The 19555-nt window shown below is 45.5% G+C and overlaps 1 protein-coding gene across 3 annotated transcripts in view; it reads right to left on the bottom strand.

Annotated features, from left to right (window-relative positions):
- Positions 1-19555, bottom strand: part of LOC134981056 (uncharacterized) — a 162837-nt gene that overhangs the window by 77831 nt on the left and 65451 nt on the right. The window lies entirely within an intron of this gene.

Consider the following 19555-nt stretch of genomic DNA (forward strand, 5'->3'; position numbering starts at 1 on the left):
GATGAACTTCTCACAAAGGATACTTTTTGTAAATTTGCCTGACCTTAAAATTCCAGGTCGCGATGCTATTTTCACTTACTATTTCTTATTTGTTTTCCAAATTCAACTTTAACCTTTCTTTACCTCACAGGGGCATTAAAAGATGTTTATTTTTCCAGACACTCTGCTTTTCTACGGAAATACTATAATGGCTGGAGCACATAAATAAGTGGCATGTTACATGACATACTACTAACACGTGACGTATTCTATAGTCAGACATTTTGACAACTCCCTAGAAATTAAATGTTATTAGACATTTATTTTCTTATCCGTGTCAAAGTTGCCATTTGGCAATGCAAACAAAGTAATCTGTTATTTATGACACTAGATTACCTACAGATTGAACTATTATATTGGTGTTTACGGATGTAAAGGTACCGATGCTCTTGCACATTAACAAAATTGGGGTTTTGTGCTGACCAATTTGGGGGCAGATCAATGGCGTAACTGGAAATTTTGCTCCCTCAAGCCAAAAAAGTTGCCAGCGCTCCCCCCCCCATAGTCATTAAAAGAAACAAAGAATTTGTGTGCACCCCAAAATAGGAGTGTGGCCTCATTGGAAGGGCATGACCTTGCTGCAAGGGGCGTGGCATTGCAGTAATAGACTACCTTATATCCCAGTTTTGGAAACTGCATGCTTAGACATTGTCCATCACAGGGGGGAAAAATCCTAATTCATGCCCCTTACATTATTTCTTATTTATCTTCTTATAGTAATGCCCCCACACATGGCAATGCCAATTACACATTATACCACACACCACAATGCCCATTACACATTATGCCACACACCGCAATGCCCATTACACATTATACCACACACCGCAATGCCCATTACACATTTTGCTACACATCGTAATATCCATTAGACATTATGCTACACATCGTAATATCCATTACACACACCATAATGCCCCTTACACATTATACCACACACCACAATGCCCATTGCACATTATGCCACACACCGCAATGCCCATTACACATTATACCACACACCGCAATGCCCATTACACATTTTGCTACACATCGTAATATCCATTAGACATTATGCTACACATCGTAATATCCATTACACACATCATAATGCCCCTTACACATTATGCCACACACCGCAATGCCCGTGATACATTATGCCACACACCGTAATGCCGTGATTCATTGTGCCACACACTGTAATGCCTATGATACATTATCCTACACACCACAATGCTCCTGAACCATTATGCCACACACCACAATGCCCCTGACACATTATGCCACACATCACAATGCCCTTGATATATTATGTGTTCAGCATGTGCCGGGAGAGGCTGCGGTTAATTTGTCCCTGGTCCGGGCAGCAGGACACCGTACAGCAGCTCAGCCTAACCTCTTTCTATTTGGGTGGCCACTCGCAGCTGACGCCCTCTATAGACGGAATGAGGCATCAGTAGAGCCAGATTTAGACCTCATAGGGCCCTAAGCAAGATATCAGTTGCTGACACTGCTAGCGGGCAGCCCTGATGAGCAGTAGCAGATACTGCTAAGCAATCCGGCTTTGCGTGGTGGTAAATCCACTACTGGTCGTGGTCTGTGGGGGCTGTAGTTATGCCACTGGGGCAGATGTACTATTAAGCCTTGGACAGTGAGAAAGTGGAGAGGGGTAAGCTACTAACCAATCTGCTCTTAACTGTGATTTTTCAAACACAGCCGTTAACATGGCAGTTAGGAGCTGATTGGCTGGTACTTTATCACTCTCCGTTTTATCACTCACATAGGCAAACGCAGGAGGGGTTTCCGGTTGCACGTAAATCCCCCTCCTCTTGACAAGTGGCTCACATTATGGCAAAAATAGCAATGGTATATAATATGATTACTAGAGCTAGCGCCACATCACCCGTTTACCACTGCACATGCCCAGTGGTAGTAGCTTCTTCTACCAAGTTTGCTGTGTGTGTGGATCTGAGTCCTCCATCAGTGCTCTGGACCAGAGAGTAGCTACCAGGAAGAAGAGACAGGAGCCTTACCACGAGGTGGGAGAATGTGTGCTTAGAAAGCGCAGTACTGGTTCTATTATGTTTGTGTATTAATTAATTTATTATGATATGTTTAACCTTTTCCTGACCACTTTGTGTGATACAGTCTATACTAGAGACCATCTATAGTGATAAATAATAATGTATTCCATATAGTATCCAGTGTATAAAAAGACCACTGTTTACATTAATGTCCAGGGTCGGTACTAGGTTCTTCTGCCGCTCCCCAGATTCCCGCACTTGCTCAAACGTTCTGTAGAGCGGGAGATTGTGGACTCACATTTGGAAACCCCCCTCTAAAAATCCTGCGTTTGCCACTGACTCAGCACATCTCGCCCTCAATCATCTTTTTAATATTAATAGTACTGGTTAGTCATATTAGGCACTTTTTGTTATCCTTTCTCCTTTTAAACTCCCTATTGGTGTTGTTCATCCCCCTTTAAAAAAATATATAACAAATTAAACCTTAATAAATGAATAACAAATGACATCTGATAGGTCAAATGCATTTTATACGTCAAATTGAATTATTAGATTTTAGTATGGTGGCAGGTAAAAATAATGAAACACAAATAAGACAATGGTTTGCATACAACAACTCTACCTTAATCTACAAAGCACGCCTGACAGGCGGAGTCTAATTTTCCGGTCTGGATAATAACGTCCTGATGCATAATCATAAGGGGCCGGCTCTACCATTAGGCAGCTTTAGGCAGCTGTCTAGGGTGCCAGGATCTAAAGGGGAGAGGGGGGGGGGGGGGGCGGGGGGGAGGGTGCCACTGAGTCTGCCTATCACAAAATTAAGGATATCTCTGAAACATCCTTGTTGTACTTAATGCAAGTGGTGGCTGTGGAACTTATTGGTCACACATTCATCTGAAGGGCCGGGAAGTTCTTATTGGTGGTGGTTGGGGGCAGTAGGCTGAAGTTTTACCTAGGGTGCCAGGAAACCTTGCACCAGCACTGCATACAAGTGCCGTGGGGAGGAGAGGGGAGGGAGGCATGGGAGATCAGTGGGTGGACTGGGGACTGAAGCGCCCAAGCTGCCGTTGAATGCTGCTGGCAGTGCACTCTGGGCCATCTTAATAGCAGTGTAGACCCCTGGGCAAAGGAATGAACTGGGGCCCCTGCCCACCCCCAAAAAAAATGTAAACGGTCAATAAAATGAAACAAAATGCTGTCAGGGTGGCTGTTCGGTCCAGCCAGGGTGGGGGTTATTGTCTAAAACTGCTTTAGTAAATCTACTGTCTAGCCTTCTGATCTTGATAAATTGGAGCATTAAGAACCAGGGTGAGTGCAGTATTCTACTTTACTTGGCCTGATATCTCCTGCTTCACCCTTTTCCACCATGACCCCATTAGTATAAAACTACCATTTCCACTTAGCTTTAGGCTTTCTAAATACACACACGCTGTGCCTCCATACACACACACGCACGCACACACACACACACACACACACACACACACACTGTGCCCACCTATACACACACACAGTGTTCCCATACATATACACACACTGTGCTCCCATACACACACTCGGATATGGTGCCCCATACAAACACATTGTGCTCTTATACACACACACTGTACTCCCATACACACACTAAGCCCCCCCCCCCCCACATACAGTATATACACACACTGCGCCCCTATGCATACAGCAGGACTCACCCTCACAACAGTAGAGGGTAGATGCTAGACCCAAGTGGACTAGAGGACCTTTGGCATCAGGGGGAGTAGCAAGGCCAGCAGGATAGTACTTTCACTATCCACGTCAACAATTACTCCCTATAGTAACCTGGTGGCGAGAAAAGCGAGCCAGCCAGCCCGAAGCGCGGTGAGCAAAGCGAACCCGCATGGGTACAATTCGGGTATGATGTCCTGACCTTGCTCCTCCCCCTGGTGATTTCAGAAGTCCTTTAGCCAACTTGGATTTAGACATAACCTACAGTAGAGCTGCTGAGTATTAGCACTTCCTTCCAGGTCATGTGACTGCTTAGCATCAGTCATGTGACCTTTATGCGGGAGACACACACATACCATCAGCTCCGGGATCACTTATTGCTGGAGCTGAGACATTTATCTCAGTGATTAACTGTAAGTTTGGGATGGCATCCTCCAGTGGAAGGAAGTAGGGGGAGGTGGACGACAGCGCAGGGTAATAGAGCGAGGAGAGCATCTCTCCAGCCAGGCTGCTCCCTGATTTGCAGACTCTGCTGAGCATGTTGTTCCGATTATGCTCAAGCCATGGACATTGTCCTGTTTAATACACTGCTCTGTTCTGCACTAAGGGGGTAATTCCAAGTTGATCGCAGCAGGAACTTTGTTAGCAGTTGGGCAAAACCATGATCAGTGCAGGGGAGGCAGATATAACATGTGCAGAGAGAGTTAGATTTGGGTGCGGTGTGTTCAATCTGCAATCTAAACTGCAGTGTAAAAATAAAGCAGCCAGTATTTACCCTGCACAGAAACAAAATAACCCACTCAAATCTATCTCTCTCTGCACATGTTATTTCTGCCCCCCCCCCCCCCCTGCAGTGCACATGGTTTTGCCCAACTGCTAAAAAATTTCCTGCTGCGATCAACTTGGAATTACCCCCTAAATGTAATGGAGATCTGTCTCTATTATTTTTATAAATTTGATTTTATTGTTAGATATTTACTGAAATGCAACTAATCAGCTATATGAATGCTAAGAATTATGCACATGGGCCCTCATTCCGAGTTGTTCGCTCGCTAGCTGCTTTTAGCAGCATTGCACACGCTAGGCCGCCGCCCTCTGGGAGTGTATCTTCGCTAAGCAGAATTGCGAACGAAAGATTAGCAGAATTGCGAATAGAAAATTCTTAGCAGTTTCTGAGTAGCTCGAGACTTACTCCTACACTGCGATCAGCTCAGCCCGTTTCGTTCCTGGTTTGACATCACAAACACGCCCTGCGTTCGGACAGCCACTCCCCTGTTTCTCCAGACACTCCCGCGTTTTATCCTGGCACGCCTGCGTTTTTCCGCACACTCCGAGAAAACGGTCAGTTTCCGCCCAGAAACACCCACTTCCTGTCAATCACACTCCGATCACTTCAACTATGGAAATTATTCGTTCAGACGTGAGTAAATCTACTAAGTTTTGTGCTAAATTACTTAGCGCATGCGCACTGCGTACCATGCGCATGCACATTTTCGCCTTAATCGCTCCGTTGCGAAAATCGTCAACGAGCGAACAACTCGGAATGACCCCCAATGTACTGCATATATTATGTGATTTACATTTCTAAATGGGATGCAATGAAACCTTAATAACTTTGAATACCACAAAGATGACTTTCATCCTTGATGGAAACATAAAGTGGATACAGACTTTCTAGACATCATAAAAAGAATTTCAGTCAAATTTAATCTGGATTTGCTCTTTTAAGCGCAACCTAAAAAAAAAAAGGGTCAATAGGAAAATTGATTCTATATTCTGTTTAAAGTTTGTAAATAGTGAGAGTGGAAGCAGGACTGTTCCTTGGAAACGTATCAGTGATACAGAGTGAATGTATATATTGTAACGATTAGTTTGATGGAGTAAAGACCTAGTATAAGTTTAAAATAAAGGCTGAATAGTATTTTAATTAAATACTCAATTCGCAAAGACAAAAAAGAGACAGAAAATTCTTCTTGGTGCATGCTTTGTTGTATAATAATTGCAATATTTAAAACATAACTTTTATTGTTTTTATACCTCTCTAAAACTATGGCAATATTGAATAAAATATATTACATGTCATCAGTGGTTTTACCTTTAATTTCTCAGGGAAGGGGAATAGAATCACTATTATACAGTTTCTCAATAATTAATAGTTTTTAGCGGAAAAGTTTATTTCCTTTGTATACAAGCAATAAAGAACTAGCTACATAGTATCATTTCATCAAAGGGGTAATGCCTGATCTCTCTCTGGCAGCAGAATCAGGTCAACAGTATTCCCGATCCTCAGTAAAACTTGCACCAGTTGAGTAGGCATATACGTATGTACAGTATATCATTCAATATTTAGACTGCATCCATCACCTCCTTCTCAATCAAGGACAGCAATAGTGAATACATTGCTCATCATACAGATGTATTAGTGAATATTGATGCCAGTTGAGTCAATCAGATACTATCCACAGTTATAGATAGATAGTACTTGGTGCCTTCTCCTGATTAAGGATTATGGTCAAATCCAGACAAACAAAGGTGCCCTAGTTGAAGGCTACTCTGTTCCGTCTGCTATTTGCTAATGTGTTGACTACTGCACCAGGTATTCCTAGGTTGTCTTCCATCCAAGTACTGACCAGGCCACCCAGTGAGGTATAGCCATCACATACAGAGCAACAAATTGGATGAAAGAGTACATGAAAAGTATAGTTATGTAAAAGCTCAGAAGTAAGGACTGCACTTTCACCTCTGCTGTTTGTTGTCATACATTCAGAGTTGAACAACAAATGAGAGAGTGTTAGGGTCTCCTGCCCTGTGCTGCCACGTCGTCATGGCAACCGGGAGACAAGTGCTAGCGGAGTAACCTGAGCGCAGCTGATACTCCGGTTCGGGTCTTTTGCTGTGCAGTGGTTACAGGCTTTGTGCACGGCAGGGGATCCGGTGCTGGTTTTTGTGCTCACAGTCTGTGAGGTCTGAGTGGGGCGTGGACAGCACCTGCTATATAAACCCTCTTCTCAGGTTAAGCAGATGCTGCTGAATCTTTGTTGGTTAGTCAGTTCCTGAAAGTTAGCCAGTACTGTGTAGCTTTGTATTTGTTTGTTGCTTACTGCAAATAGGCCTTGGGATTTGGTACTACACTCTGCCAATCCAGACCTAGCAGTAAGACTGGAGTCAGTCGTTTAACTTGCTGGGGTTCTTTTGCTACTCTGTGAACTTAGCAAGTTTGCGGCTGTATTCTCAGACTTGCCTGCCAAAATCCTTTCTCACTGTGCAAGGTGTTCAGGTGTCAGTTTAGTGGCAGTAAGCTGAACCAGTGCACTGCAAGTGAGGACTAGGATTGTGGAGACTCTCCTTGTGTCTATTATTCCATCTCTGACCAAGGAGTTTACTGCCACACCCGTTGGTAACCCTTTAGGGTTTTGCTGTTGCCCTTAGCAATGGCATTTCGGATTCTCTACGTATTAAAACACAACATCTCGCTTCTTTCCATCTGAGCATTCCTAATACTAGGGAGACACCCAGTTTCTTAGCCTCTGGGCTTCTCTGTTCACTTTGTGTGGATTTTGTTACCCTATCACCTTCTGTGTACGTAATGTCATATTCCCCAGTCTGTCTGTGAGTTCATTTGTTTTGCATCCCTCTCTGTTCAGACACCAGTACATTCCTGCAGGCACTGGTGTGCATAACATATTCAGCAGCCCAATACTCCTGTTGAAATTTTGTGGGAATATGGAGCATACCCCTCAAAATACTTTGCAACAGGTGGTCGATCTGGTGCAGGTCTTGACTCGACAATTTAATGATTTGTCCATTAAAATGCACACCTCCCAGGCCGCTGGCTGAGCCCCCGCAGCAGCAGCACCTTCAGGGGTTAAGGAGCCGAAAGTAAATCTCCCGGATCGTTTTTCTGGAGATCGCTCGCAGTTCTTTTGTTTCAAGGAGAGCTGCAAGCTATATTTCCAGCTTAGGCCTCAATCTTCTGGGTCGGAGATTCAGCGGGTGGGCATAGTGATTTCCTTGCTACAAGGAGACCCACAGGTCTGGGCATATGGGTTGCAGCCTGACTGTCCGTCGCTTAAAAGTGTTGATGCTTTTTTTACGGCACTGGGCATGTTGTATGATGACCCTGACAAGACGGCCTCAGCCGAGGCTCAGATTTCGATCCTTAAGCAAGGGCGAAGGCCAGTTGAGGTTTACTGTACGGAGTTTCGGAGGTTGGCCCATGATACCCAGTGGAATGACCCAGCCCTGAGACACCAGTACCGAAGAGGTCTTTCTAACCAGATAAAAGACCAACTGGTACAATATCCCTTGCCTGATAGCTTGGATCAGCTCATGCAGTTATCCATCCGGGTGGATAGACGGCTGAGAAAGCGTAGGCTTGAAAGAGAGACCGAGGTTTCCTTCTTTCCCAAGGGAACCTCAGACTCTGAGGAATTTTCCGAGGAGCCTATGCAGATTGGGGCTACCCGCCTCTCCTCGCGTGAGAAGACGCGGAGGAGACAGCAGGGGTTGTGTTTGTACTGTGGGAATAAAGGTCATGTGGTAGTATCATGCCCAGAAAAGCCGGAAAACTTCAGGGCCTGAGGGTGATGGGAAATATCCTGTCAGGCCAGAAGTCAGAATTTCCCAAGAAGACTTTTATCATTCCGGTGACCTTGAAGATCCTCGGTCAAACTGTCAAGACTGAGGCCTTTGTGGACAGTGGGGCCAACGGGGTTTTTATGGACCGCCAATTCGCCCTGAAACACTCTGTTCCCTTAGTACCCTTGGCATCAGAAATTGAGATCTGTGGGTTAAACGGGGAACCATTATCCCAGGGTAAAATTACCTCTTGCACTAGCCAGATTTCTTTGTTTATTGGAGCCACACACTCTGAAAAATTGTCCTTTTATGTGACTGTCTGTACTTTTGCCCCATTGGTGTTGGGGTTACCCTGGTTAAGGGCCCACAATCCTCAATTTGACTGGGTCTCTGGGGAGATTCTTAGTTGGGGTACTGATTGTTTCAGGAGTTGCTTGAGCCTTCCAGTCAGGCTTTCGCAGCTAAGTTTGCCAGGATTGCCAGGATGTTATGCAGATTTTGCAGACGTGTTCTCCAAAAAAGTTGCAGAGGTACTACCTCCCCATCGCCCCTATGACTGTGCCATTGATTTGTTGCCGAATACTAAGCTTCCCAAGAGCAGGTTGTACTCCCTGTCACGTCCTGAGACTCAGGCTATGGCAGAGTACATTCAGGAGAACTTGGCTAAGGGATTTATCAGACCTTCACAGTCTCCAGTTGGGTTGGGGTTCTTCTTCGTGGGTAAAAAGGACGGTTCGTTGCGACCCTGCATCGACTTCAGGGAATTGAACCGTATCACGATTAAAAACTCATACCCACTGCCTCTCATTTCGGTCTTGTTTGACCAGCTGCGTACTGCCACCATTTTTTCTAAGATTGACCTACGCGGTGCGTACAATCTAATCCGAATAAGAGAGGGGGATGAATGGAAGACTGCCTTTAATACCCACTCAGGGCATTATGAATATTTGGTGATGCCTTTTGGGCTCTGTAATGCCCCGGCAGTCTTCCAGGATTTCATGAACGATGTGCTCAGGGAATATTTGGATAGATTCTTAGTTGTATACTTAGATGACATCCTAATCTTCTCCCATTCCCTGGAGGAACATCGGAAGCATGTACGCTTAGTCCTCCAGAAACTCAGAGACCACAGGCTTGGGGCGAAGCTGGAGAAGTGCGAATTTGAAGTTCAGCAAATCGCATTTCTAGGATATATTATCTCCCCAGAAGGTTTCCAAATGGAGGGTTCCAAGGTACAGGCAGTCCTGGATTGGGTGCAGCCCACTAGTTTGAAGGCGCTTCAGCGTTTCCTGGGCTTTGCGAATTTTTATAGATGATTTATCGCTGGATTTTCGTCTATAGTGGCGCCCTTGGTGGCACTCACTAAGAAAGGGGCGGATGTTGCTCACTGGTCTTGTGAGGCCAAAGCGGCTTTTGCCCGTCTCAAAAGGGCATTTGTCTCGGCCAAGGTGCTGCGACACCCAGATCCAGAGCGTCCTTTTGTGGTGGAGGTGGATGCCTCTGAGATGGGTATTGGGGCAGTGCTCTCTCAGATGGGAGTGTCTGATAATCGCCTTCATCCCTGTGCTTACTTTTCCCGTAAATTTTCGCCTGCCGAGATGAATTATGACGTGGGTAACCGGGAATTGTTGGCTATTAAGGATGCACTCGAGGAGTGGAGACACTGGCTTGAGGGGGCTAAGTTTGTGGTCTCAATTCTCACCGACCATAAGAATTTGGCATATTTAGAGTCAGCGAACCATCTCAATGCCAGGCAGGCACGATGGGCTTTGTTTTTTGCTCGCTTTAATTTTTTGATAACATATCGCCCTGGGTCAAAAAACATCAAGGCTGATGCGCTCTCGCTGAGTTTTGCTCCAATCCAGGAGACCACCGAGGAGCCATTGCCCATTGTGTCCCCATCATGTATTAAAGTGGGCATTACCCAGGACCTCTTGTCATTAGTCCTTAGAGCACAGGAGCACGCTCCTCCAGACCTTCCGGTAGGTCTTTTGTTTGTGCCTCCTAGGTTAAGACAGCGAGTGTTCCTGGAATTCCATGCCAAGAAGTCGGCAGGTCACCCGGGTATTGCCAGAACTCGGGAGTTGCTATCTAGGGCGGTGTGGTGGCCCTCGGTGGCTAAGGATGTGGATCAGTGGGTTCGGGCATGTGACATCTGTGCCCAAAATAAGACTCCTAGAGGGGTTCCTGTTGGCCCATTACATCCACTCTCTATTCCATCTAAGCCATGGACCCACATTTCAATGGATTATGTGGTGGACTTGCCCAAATCCACGGGGATGACAGCCATCTGGGTTGTCGTTGACAGGTTTTCGAAGATGGCGCACTTCGTTCCACTGGTTGGGCTGCCATCGGCCAGACGCCTGTCTGAATTATTTATGCTGCATGTTGTGCGCCTCCACGGGTTGCCACTTGATGTGGTCTCTGACCGCGGATCCCAGTTTGTGGCCAAATTCTGGAGGGCATTTTGTTCCGATCTCCAGATTTCTGTCAGCTTGTCGTCAGGCTACCATCCGCAGTCTAATGGGCAGACTGAAAGGGTGAACCAGTCCTTGGAGCAGTTCCTCAGGTGTTATGTCTCCAAGTGTCAGACTGACTGGGTTGCTCATCTGTCCATGGCGGAGTTTGCCTATAACAACGCGGCTCACTCTGCTACAGGGATCTCTCCCTTCCTTTGTGTGTATGGGCATCATCCTAAGGCCAATTCTTTTGACCCCCTGGACTCCACGCCTGGTGGTTCCTCTGTGGTTTCGGTCCTTAGGGGTATTTGGAGGAAAGTGAAGAAAGCCCTTGTGTCTGTGTCATTAGTGACCAAAAGGGTTTTTGATAAGCGGAAAAGACCCTGCAGCTTCAAATTAGGAGACTTCGTCTGGTTGTCTACCAAGAATTTGAAGTTGAGACAGCCATCTCATAAGTTAGGCCCCCGGTTCATCGGCCCTTATAAGATCACTAGGGTTATCAATCCGGTGGCATTTCAGTTAGATCTGCCCCGTTCTTTGGGTATCAATAAAACATTTAATTGTTCCCTTTTAAAACGGGCGATTAGTAATCCTTCTTCCAGTGGAAGACCTTCTCCTCTTCTGATACGTGGCCAGAGGGAGTTTGTTGTTGAAAGGATTCTTGACTCCAAGATGGTTCGGGGTCGGCTGTCATTTTTGGTGCACTGGAAGGGGTATGGCCCGGAGGAGCGGTCGTGGGTGCGCAGTTGTGATCTTCATGCCCCCAGACTGATACGCTCTTTCTTCTCGCAGTTCCCCGATAAACCCGGTGGTAGGGGTTCTTTGACCCCTCGTCAGAGGGGGGGTACTGTTAGGGTCTCCTGCCCTGTGCTGCCACGTCGTCATGGCAACCGGGAGACAAGTGCTAGCGGAGTAACCTGAGCGCAGCTGATACTCCGGTTCGGGTCTTTTGCTGTGCAGTCGTTACAGGCTTTGTGCACGGCAGGGGATCCGGTGCTGGTTTTTGTGCTCACAGTCTGTGAGGTCTGAGTGGGGCGTGGACAGCACCTGCTATATAAACCCTCTTCTCAGGTTAAGCAGATGCTGCTGAATCTTTGTTGGTTAGTCAGTTCCTGAAAGTTAGCCAGTACTGTGTAGCTTTGTATTTGTTTGTTGCTTACTGCAAATAGGCCTTGGGATTTGGTACTACACTCTGCCAATCCAGACCTAGCAGTAAGACTGGAGTCAGTCGTTTAACTTGCTGGGGTTCTTTTGCTACTCTGTGAACTTAGCAAGTTTGCGGCTGTATTCTCAGACTTGCCTGCCAAAATCCTTTCTCACTGTGCAAGGTGTTCAGGTGTCAGTTTAGTGGCAGTAAGCTGAACCAGTGCACTGCAAGTGAGGACTAGGATTGTGGAGACTCTCCTTGTGTCTATTATTCCATCTCTGACCAAGGAGTTTACTGCCACACCCGTTGGTAACCCTTTAGGGTTTTGCTGTTGCCCTTAGCAACGGCATTTCGGGTTCTCTACATATTAAAACACAACATCTCGCTTCTTTCCATCTGAGCATTCCTAATACTAGGGAGACACCCAGTTTCTTAGCCTCTGGGCTTCTCTGTTCACTTTGTGTTGATTTTGTTACCCTATCGCCTTCTGTGTACGTAATGTCATATTCCCCAGTCTGTCTGTGAGTTCATTTGTTTTGCATCCCTCTCCGTTCAGACACCAGTACATTCCTGCAGGCACTGGTGTGCATAACAGAGAGTTATGGTATTAGAACCCTAATACAAGGAAGTAGTAGAATATTTTTGTAAGCCTGCTGCAAACAAAATCACATCTGCACATGACAGTAAGTGCACCTCCAAATCAGGCAGCTTTTGCTTTGCTTTTTCATTGTTTTTTTTTAAATATTAAATTTTTATTGAGTTTTCATACAAATTACAGTTACATTTAGATAGGTAAAGCCAAAAAACAAAAACAAAAAAGAGGGGGGAGAAGACACTAACACAACAGAACTAATAAGGACAAGGGGGGGGAAGGGTATGTATCAGGGAAATCTTAATATAACAATGAAAGCGGAGTATGATGAAGGAAAGGAAGTCAGCATCAATTAACAAGTTAAGGTCCTGTATGGACCGGAGAACGAAGCACAGAAAGGTCGGGTAAATCAGTCGAGGCACCAGGTACACCCATTTGGCCTGATCTCTCCTTATATAGGGACCATTTAAACCATTTCTTACTAATAGAGGTAGACCCTGAAGAATAATTGCCCTCTGCTGTTTCGAAAACATAATGTTGATGGACTCTATTTTCTATCATCAGTAAATTGGGGACGACCGCCGACTTCCATTTGGAGGCAATGGCGGCCTTAGAGGCTATGAGAATGTGGCCCAAAAGGTATCTATCACAATTAGACATCTCACCAGAGTAATAATGAAAGAGTGCCAAGAGGGGGTCAGGTATAAGAACCACTCCTAGTATGTGGGAAATTAAGAGAAACACCTCCCTCCAGAGCGACCGGATTGCCGGACATAGCCATAAAACATGAAGGATATCTCCCACCATCCCACAATTCCTCCAGCAACTAGAGGAGACATCAAGCCAAATCTTATGCAGACGCTCCGGTGTAAAATATACCCTATGAACCAGTTTATAGTAGAGATGAGCGCCTGAAATTTTTCGGGTTTTGTGTTTTGGTTTTGGGTTCGGTTCCGCGGCTGTGTTTTGGGTTCGAACGCGTTTTGGCAAAACCTCACCGAATTATTTTTGTCGGATTCGGGTGTGTTTTGGATTCGGGTGTTTTTTTCCAAAAACACTAAAAAACAGCTTAAATCATAGAATTTGGGGGTCATTTTGATCCCAAAGTATTATTAACCTCAAAAACCATAATTTACACTCATTTTCAGTCTATTCTGAATACCTCACACCTCACAATATTATTTTTAGTCCTAAAATTTGCACCGAGGTCGCTGTGTGAGTAAGATAAGCGACCCTAGTGGCCGACACAAACACCGGGCCCATCTAGGAGTGGCACTGCAGTGTCACGCAGGATGTCCCTTCCAAAAAACCCTCCCCAAACAGCACATGACGCAAAGAAAAAAAGAGGCGCAATGAGGTAGCTGTGTGAGTAAGATTAGCGACCCTAGTGGCCGACACAAACACCGGGCACATCTAGGAGTGGCACTGCAGTGTCACGCAGGATGTCCCTTCCAAAAAACCCTCCCCAAACAGCACATGACGCAAAGAAAAAAAGAGGCTTTTTACTGATATTTGGTGTTTTGGATTTGACATGCTCTGTACTATGACATTGGGCATCGGCCTTGGCAGACGACGTTGCTGGCATTTCATCGTCTCGGCCATGACTAGTGGCAGCAGCTTCAGCACGAGGTGGAAGTGGATCTTGATCTTTCCCTAATTTTGGAACCTCAACTTTTTTGTTCTCCATATTTTATAGGCAGAACTAAAAGGCACCTCAGGTAAACAATGGAGATGGATGGATTGGATACTAGTATACAATTATGGACGGACTGCCACGGTTAGGTGGTATAAAAAAACCACGGTTAGGTGGTATATAATACAATTATGGATGGACGGACTGCCTGCCGAGTGCCGACACAGAGGTAGCCACAGCCGTGAACTACCGCACTGTACACTGGTTGATAAAGAGATAGTAGTATACTCGTAACAACTAGTATGACGACGGTATAAAGAATGAAAAAAAAACCACGGTTAGGTGGTATATATTATAATACAATTATGGTTGGACGGACTGCCTGCCGAGTGCCGACACAGAGGTAGCCACAGCCGTGAACTACCGCACTGTACACTGGTTGATAAAGAGATAGTAGTATACTCGTAACAACTAGTATGACGACGGTATAAAGAATGAAAAAAAAACCACGGTTAGGTGGTATATATTATAATACAATTATGGTTGGACGGACTGCCTGCCGAGTGCCGACACAGAGGTAGCCACAGCCGTGAACTACCGCACTGTACACTGGTTGATAAAGAGATAGTAGTATACTCGTAACAACTAGTATGACGACGGTATAAAGAATGAAAAAAAAACCACGGTTAGGTGGTATATATTATAATACAATTATGGTTGGACGGACTGCCTGCCGAGTGCCGACACAGAGGTAGCCACAGCCGTGAACTACCGCACTGTACACTGGTTGATAAAGAGGAGATAGTAGTATACTCGTAACAACTAGTATGACGACGGTATAAAGAATGAAAAAAAAACCACGGTTAGGTGGTATATATTATAATACAATTATGGATGGACGGACTGCCTGCCGAGTGCCGACACAGAGGTAGCCACAGCCGTGAACTACCGCACTGTACACTGGTTGATAAAGAGATAGTAGTATACTCGTAACAACTAGTATGACGACGGTATAAAGAATGAAAAAAAAACCACGGTTAGGTGGTATATAATACAATTATGGTTGGACGGACTGCCTGTCGAGTGCCGACACAGAGGTAGCCACAGCCGTGAACTACCGCACTGTACACTGGTTGATAAAGAGATAGTAGTATACTCGTAACAACTAGTATGACGACGGTATAAAGAATGAAAAAAAAACCACGGTTAGGTGGTATATATTATAATACAATTATGGTTGGACGGACTGCCTGCCGAGTGCCGACACAGAGGTAGCCACAGCCGTGAACTACCGCACTGTACACTGGTTGATAAAGAGATAGTAGTATACTCGTAACAACTAGTATGACGACGGTATAAAGAATGAAAAAAAAACCACGGTTAGGTGGTATATATTATAATACAATTATGGATGGACGGACTGCCTGCCGAGTGCCGACACAGAGGTAGCCACAGCCGTGAACTACCGCACTGTACACTGGTTGATAAAGAGATAGTAGTATACTCGTAACAACTAGTATGACGACGGTATAAAGAATGAAAAAAAAACCACGGTTAGGTGGTATATATTATAATACAATTATGGTTGGACGGACTGCCTGCCGAGTGCCGACACAGAGGTAGCCACAGCCGTGAACTACCGCACTGTACACTGGTTGATAAAGAGGAGATAGTAGTATACTCGTAACAACTAGTATGACGACGGTATAAAGAATGAAAAAAAAACCACGGTTAGGTGGTATATATTATAATACAATTATGGATGGACGGACTGCCTGCCGAGTGCCGACACAGAGGTAGCCACAGCCGTGAACTACCGCACTGTACACTGGTTGATAAAGAGATAGTAGTATACTCGTAACAACTAGTATGACGACGGTATAAAGAATGAAAAAAAAACCACGGTTAGGTGGTATATATTATAATACAATTATGGATGGACGGACTGCCTGCCGAGTGCCGACACAGAGGTAGCCACAGCCGTGAACTACCGCACTGTACTGTGTCTGCTGCTAATATAGACTGGTTGATAAAGAGATAGTATACAATACTACTAATATACTGGTGGTCAGGCACTGGTCACCACTAGTCACACTGGCAGTGGCACTCCTGCAGCAAAAGTGTGCACTGTTTAATTTTAATATAATATTATTTATCATGTACTCCTGGCTCCTGCTATAACAACCTGCAGTGCTCCCCAGTCTCCCCCACAATTATAAGCTTTATATACAATACATTGATGTGCAGCACACTGGGCTGAGCAGTGCACACAGACTGAGTCACTGTGTGACTGTGTATCGTTTTTTTCAGGCAGAGAACGGATATATTAAATAAAACAAACAACTGCACTGTCTCTGGTGGTCACTGGTCACTGTGGTCGTCAGTCACTAAACTCTGTCTGCACTCTCTTCTAATCTACAGTATCACAGCAATCTCTCTCTCTCTCTTCTAAATCTAATCTAAATGGAGAGGACGCCAGCCACGTCCTCTCCCTATCAATCTCAATGCACGTGTGAAAATGGCGGCGACGCGCGGCTCCTTATATAGAATCCGAGTCTCGCGATAGAATCCGAGCCTCGCGAGAATCCGACAGCGTCATGATGACGTTCGGGCGCGCTCGGGTTAACCGAGCAAGGCGGGAAGATCCGAGTCGCTCGGACCCGTGAAAAAAAAAGTGAAGTTCGTGCGGGTTCGGATTCAAAGAAACCGAACCCGCTCATCTCTAGTTTATAGTACATTTCACAATGATTCACACATTTAGAAATTTTGAAGCAAGATTTAAATATATCTTTCCAGATATCTTCGTGAAAACCGCAGGGAGGTCTTTTTCCCACTTAGTCTGTGAGGGGAATACTCCATGGCGGGATTAGGTCACAAGATGTTGGTACCATCTGGAGATGCCACCCCTATTACCGCTAGGCACTAGAAGAGACATCAATAATTTAGGGAGACCAGTATGGAGGACTCGGTTGGGAAAGCAGCTTTGAAGCCAATGCCGCATTTGCAGGTATTTATGAAAATCTTGTTTAGGTACACGAAATTGTTCCTGGAGTAAGGAAAAGGGGACCAAAACACCGTCTCGAAGGACATCTTTTAGGGTGGAGAGGCCTATGTCCTGCCAATGGTGTAAGTGCAAATCTGGGATCAATAGGGCTATAGCATGGATAGACAGTTGGGGGGAGGGCAGAGCGCCAGCAGGGAGAGATTTGATTACGGTTCTCCATGCAGACAACGTTGCGTGGACCGCGGAACACTCAGCAACTCTAGCAGGGATTGAAATGGTGGGCAACCAGAACAAGTCCGGCAGTGTAAAGGGGAATACAGCATTCTGTTCTAAGGATACCCATGGCCTTGAAATGCCCTGGGTGAACCAATCTCTGGCCTGAGCGAGTAAACAAGCAGTATGGTTTCTCTCGAAATCTGGATACGCGACTCCACCTGCACACTTAGGAGCAATTAAAGTGGATTTTGCTATCCTCGGCTTTGAGCCCCCCCATATATATTTGGTTAATAAACGATTAAATCTATTACAAATATATTTAGGGAAGGTCCTGGGGATGGTACGGAAAAGGTACATCAATTTTGGTAAGAGAACCATTTTCGCAGCTGCCACCCGTCCAACCCAGGAAACCTCCTGCATCATCCAGTCTTTAATAAACAGTTCAAATGGCCGAAAGAGTGGGTCGTAGTTACACCCCATTAAATCCCGCTCCCTAGATATATGTACACCCAAATATTTAAGCGATCTGAGTTGCCACGCGTACTTGTAATCATTCTTTAGACGGCTAATAGCGCTATCAGAAATATTCAGAGGGAGGGCCTCAGCCTTAGTAGTATTCAGCTTGTAATAGGAGACCGCTGCATAGGAGTCCAAGAGAGAATGTAAATGTGGTAAAGACGATTCAGGTTCCCTAAGGCATACTAAAATATCGTCAGCAAAAAGACAGATTTTATGGGGCATCCCCCCCACAACCGGACCCATAATCGAGTCCAATACCCTAATCCGCTCCGCCAGAGGCTCAACAGCCAGAACAAAAATGAGGGGTGATAAGGGGCAACCCTGACGAGTACCATTAGTAATATTAAATGTAGAGGAATTGCAACCATTGGTGAAAACTGAAGCCGAGGGCGAGGAGTACAAAGCCAAAATGGAGTCGAGTATTCTTCCCGCAAACCCAAAACGGCCCAGGGTAGCCCGTAAATAGTCCCAGTGGAGCCTATCGAATGCTTTTTCTGCATCCAGAGAAAGGACCAAGAGAGGTTCGTCCCGGACCTGGCAGCGTTCAATCAAATGAATAACCCTGCGTGTGTTATCCGACGCTTGCCGGCCCAAAACAAAACCCACCTGGTCAGGGTTGATCAAACTAGGTAAAAGAGGGGATATCCTATTCGCAACCATCTTAGCAAACAATTTAAGGTCATTGTTCAGCAATGCTATTGGGCGGTAATTCTGAACTACTGTAGGAGATTTGCCTGGTTTAGGGATAGTAACTATCCGGGCCTCTAACATCTCCTTCGGGAAACATGTGGAGTCAGAGGCTTCATTGAAGACTGACGTCAAAAGTGGGGCAAGGGTTGATTTAAATGTTTTATAAAAGTTAGAGGGGTACCCATCTGGGCCGGGGGCCTTATTCACTGGACAGGAATCTATGGCTGCCCCGACTTCTTCGAGTAACCAGGGAGAGCTAAGGGACTCACAAGTCTGAGAATCAATAGTGGGGAGAGACAACCCCTCCAAAAACCCATTAATATCTGCCAGAGTGGGCTGAGGGGTACCAGGGTCATCTCTGAGGTTATACAGCTGCGAATAATATTCGGCAAACGTATTAGCTATCTCAATCGGATAGGTTACTTTAACTCCAGTAGATGTATGAATAGCATGTATGCGTTCCTTAGCTCTACGCCCCCTCAATTTACGCGCCAGCAAACGCCCCACTCTATTACCAAGCATACAATATTTTTGGTTAAGCCGCTGCAAATTGCGGTGAACTTCAGTTAAGGCAAATGTATTCACCTTTTCACGGGCAGCAAGGAGTTGCTTAAAGAGAGATTTATTAGCAGGGCTAATTTTATGTGCAGATTCCAGTCGTGAAGACTCTCTTTCGGCCGAGGCGTATCTGTCTCTATACTCACGTTTGAGTCTAGCCGCTATTTGGATTGCAGAGCCTCTAACCACAGCTTTCAGAGAACACCAATGAGTGAAAACGGATGTATCCTCGGGGCAATTAGTAGCCAGATATAGATCTAGAGATTGCTGGATGGCCTGGTGAGCCTCAGGGCGGGCAAGAAGGTATGAACCTAGTCTCCAGGGACCATGGGGGACTACTCTTTTACTCATATCCCAAACTACAACAAGTGGCGAGTGATCTGACCAAGACATAGGTAATATGTCAACCTTAC

This window comes from Pseudophryne corroboree, chromosome 12 (assembly GCF_028390025.1).
Source record: "Pseudophryne corroboree isolate aPseCor3 chromosome 12, aPseCor3.hap2, whole genome shotgun sequence".
NCBI lineage: Eukaryota > Metazoa > Chordata > Amphibia > Anura > Myobatrachidae > Pseudophryne > Pseudophryne corroboree.